Source organism: Amphiprion ocellaris, chromosome 15, assembly GCF_022539595.1.
Source record: "Amphiprion ocellaris isolate individual 3 ecotype Okinawa chromosome 15, ASM2253959v1, whole genome shotgun sequence".
Lineage (NCBI taxonomy): Eukaryota > Metazoa > Chordata > Actinopteri > Pomacentridae > Amphiprion > Amphiprion ocellaris.
The window spans coordinates 27,294,320-27,298,519 of record NC_072780.1 but is presented as its reverse complement, the minus strand read 5'-3'; the positions used below and the strand labels follow the sequence as shown (position 1 = coordinate 27,298,519).

At 38.0% G+C, this 4,200-nt stretch overlaps 1 long non-coding RNA gene across 1 annotated transcript; it reads left to right on the top strand.

Moving 5' to 3' along the window:
• Positions 1-770: 770 nt before the first annotated feature.
• On the top strand, positions 771-3,000 carry LOC129350607 (uncharacterized). The gene is made up of 2 exons (XR_008604066.1): positions 771-1,524; positions 2,497-3,000. It is a non-coding gene; the product is annotated as an uncharacterized LOC129350607 (long non-coding RNA).
• Positions 3,001-4,200: the final 1,200 nt, after the last annotated feature.

The window sequence follows — 4,200 nt, the reverse complement described above, 5'->3', positions numbered from 1 at the left end:
ATCTGATATGCTTATGTTAGCAAGACAAATAAATGAAAATTTCAGGCTTTTATCTTGAATTATTCTTGAGATATTATATATAATATATATAGCCTCAAATTTGAATGTGAGAAAAAAAAATACTGAAACTAGGTCTACGGTCCACTTAAAAAAATCTAAAAGTATTTGACATACTCAGCTAATATTTCACAGATACCATTATCTATACATGGGACAGACATATTAAGTTCCAGTAAGTTGTACAAGGTGCTCTGGGGATGTGACCATTCTTTGTCGCCCAGCTGCTCCTCTCTCTGAGTGCACAGTTGCAATGTACTGATTCCTGTTTTCTTTTTCTGAGCTGATAAGATGGTGTAGCTGTGTCAGTGCATTTAAAATAGCTGGGCAAACTTCTACTTGGTTGGATAAAGCATTTAAAAACACAAGTTCTTGTGTGCAAGTGAACTCTAAGAAGTCCAGATCCAGAGGCATGCGTCCGAGAATATGCTCCAAACGAGAACAAAGTCTCACATAAAGATGATTTAACAATAGTTCCTAGAACAGAGAAAAACAAAGCTTATAATGCAAACCACCAATGGGAAAAATGACTTAACCTGACTGAAAGACTAGACTGCCTCATTAGACATTTCTTTTAGAACAAATTAAGAGGAGGTTACACATACTAAACAGGAAACGGTTGAAAAATGGGCTGCATTTATCTATCATTGCACAATAACTCTTGATATAGCTGTGAAAGAATGGTGGCTATGAACAGAGCAGTCTAGGGCAGTTCATTTCAAGCTATTCGCTCACAGTTGTAACTACTTTGACTGCACAGTTTAAAACCTTTCAAGATCAGGAGTAATTTAAAATGAATCAAACCAGGACATTAACTTGAGCAGAAAACACACATAATAAACAAAGTGTTACCTAGACTAATTCAGTTTGCTAGGTGACCAGTTTCTTTACACTGCTCTGTAGGGTTGCCACCCGTCCCTTAAAATACGGAAACGTCCTTTATTTGACAATTAATTGTTGCGTCCCGTATTGAATCAATACGGGACGCAAGTTGTTCCGTATTTTCATAAATGCCCCGTACACGTCTGTCACACACTCATCAAAACTGCATAATGAATAAAATAAAACACAGGAAATATTAAGGGCAGCCAATTTCATCTTCGTAGGACCTTTGTAGCGAGGACCCGATGCCAGGTCCAGTGGACAGACTTCAGACGTCTCTGTGTGTCCGGTCCTGTCTCTGGTTGCCAGGTTACAGACGCTGCTGCACCCGCACGTTTAAAAATGTCTACACCTGAAACTCCACCACGTCTAAAGAAGCAAAAACGTTTGCAAATGTACAGACTGGAGTGGGAAGAGTGGAACCCCTGGCAATGGATACAAGGCAAACTGTGTTTTCTGTTGCTCATGGACTGGCTGAAGTAAGGCAGCATCAGGAGACAAACATGGAGGAAATATGAGAACAGAGAGAACCCAACCAGCAGGTCACAGTTTATCATCATCTAATCATCTCCTGAAGTCCATATGGTAAGTGGACATCATGATGAGATCAGCTAGATTTCCTACAGTATATGGCTGTGAATTTACCAGAGGATGCTTATAATAATGCTGATGTGGCCGTAGACTCTACACTATTTTAGTGACTCAGTAAATGCCTAAGTTGGTTATTATTTTTTAATGCTTTTTAGTTTTTAATAAACATTTATTTAATAGCCTATATGTAATCAAACATGGCCTTTGCCTAAAAAGAATAATATTTCATTGCACAAGTAAAAGTATAGTAATTTTTAAAACTGTTCAAATTATATGTTGCTAAAAAACAAAAAAACACATCATAGTAATATGTCAATTAAAAAAGCCTATAGTATAGCATGTTGCCCAACAAATGTCATAGTATTGCCTTTGGTCCAGAAAATGTCCATAGTATAGCATGTCATCCAACAAACGTCATAGTATAGCATGTCGCTCTAAAATTGTCATAGTTTAGCATGTTGCTCTTAAAACGTCATAGTATAGCATGTCGTCCAACAAACGTCATAGTATAAAATGTCACTCAAAAAATGTCAGAGTGTAGCCTTTGGTCTAAAAACCTCATAGTATAGCATGTCGCTCTAAAAACGTCATAGAAAAGCCTTTAGTCCACAAAACGTTATGTCCCGGCTGTCTGAAGTAGGGGAGGATTAACACAAAAACAGTACAAATGCTGGTTTCCAGAGGGTTTGACAAGTATTTATTTGAAAGAGGAAGTTTACAACAACACAACATGTGAGGGGGATAAAAACAAATGGGTGTTAGTAAAATAAAAATAAATAAACAGAACTAAAAGTGAACTTCATGTTGACATTGTTGGGCATTCCAACCAGGAACAAAGTAAAAGATAATCAATATGAAAAAAAACCTCTTCCTGTTCACCTCTTAAAACCCAAAAACACACCACAGTAGCACCCTAAACTAAAACTACCAATGGGTTCCCTGTTTTCCTTTCTGAACAATTCAAAGGTCCCTCTCTATCTCCCCACACATCCACCAACCACTGGAACACATCTCCAAAGTTCTGCTGGACCAGCTCAGCTTCCCCTCAGAAGAAGTGCTGCCACCTGCCAGATGAAGGAGCCTTTTGAGAGGCAGCTGGCATCGTGATTGGACTGTACTTTGGTCTGTTCCAATCCAGCTTCAGCTCCAGAGACGGCAGGCGGGACGAGTCAACGGAGGCCTGGTGGACGAAGGCATGCAGCTGAGTACAATCCAGAAAACAACAGAGGAGGAGTGCAGCAGCCCAGAGCCAGAACAAACAGAGTAGCATCGTATGTCTCTTAGAAAACATCATAGTATAGCCTTTGGTATGAAAAAACGCCATCATATACATCGTATATTGTACAAATAACAAGTCAAAGGAAAGAGACATACATTGTAGAATTGTAGTAATTGTGGGCTGACTGATTTACTGATTATCAGTATTTTATTTTTTACTGATTTACGGTAATAAATACATTTAAAAATGGCTACTTTGGCTCTGAACCTTTATCTACCTGTGGTCGCTCTGTCTTCTGGAGTGATTTGATTGGTTATACTCACGAATAAAACTCCTTTAACTTAACATCTGTAAACAAAACAAAAACGTATCAACAAAGTTTTCTGTTAGAGTTTGTGTTCTTCTAAGTTTAACTCCAAGATTTTAAATACTTTCATTTACTGCAAATGAATATCTACTCCAAATGTCTCACTAATAATCATTATCAGCCTTAAAAACCCACAAAACACCCCTCTATACTCGACCACACTTAGTACAGTCCGGTTCCCCCTTCTATAAATCTGCTTGGAATCTTCCACTTCCTGTTTGTCAAAGTGGCCTTCTACCTGGACAGGTTTTGTTGGAGCTCATGCAACAAACATTTTGGGTAACTGCACTTTAATATGGATGGATGACACTGAATTAGAGTCTGTTTTAATGAGACTGAGTTAAGATGTGTAGCTCTGTCATTAAATAGGAAATTATTTCTCAGAATTCACAGAGAAAAGTCTGAAATGTTTGCTAGGTTAGCGTCCCACATGTTCTTTGGCTCAGCTAAAGCTAACTCTCTCCAACTTCTGGATCTCTTGAGTTGCTTGTTGTTAAAATATCTTGCTAGAGGTGCTGAAGCTCAGAAAGTCTGAGATGTTTGTTCAAAATAAGCTCATTCTCAAGTCTTATCTGAACTGTCCTCTTTTGTTTGAACTTTCCCTAAACTTAGGAGTTAATGACAGAGCAGCACATCCAGACTCAGTCTCATTTATGTAGAGATTAAACTTCAGTGTCATTCATTGATGTTAAAGTGCAGTTTTTCAAATGTTTGTTGCACATGCTCCCGACCAAACCAGTCCAGGTGGAAGACGATGTGAAGAGAAAGCTCCAGAGGATGAATATCACACATTTACGTTGGAAATAAATGTCCTTTAATTAGACATTGTCATGCAAAAGTTGGATTTCCCTTTAATGATGTTCAAATCTTTGTTGAGTGTTTTGTTGATGTTGGTTTCTAAATGTTTTTTGACACTCGGCCCCAAAGATTAAAACCTTCTACGGCTCACAAGCTGCAACAATTCACACATTATCAACTATCTTTCTGACTAAACTAAGATAAAAAGTGAAAAACTGCCTGATTCCTGCATCATGAATGTAAATCTTTTTGGTTTTTATGACAGTAAACTGAATATATTTGGGTT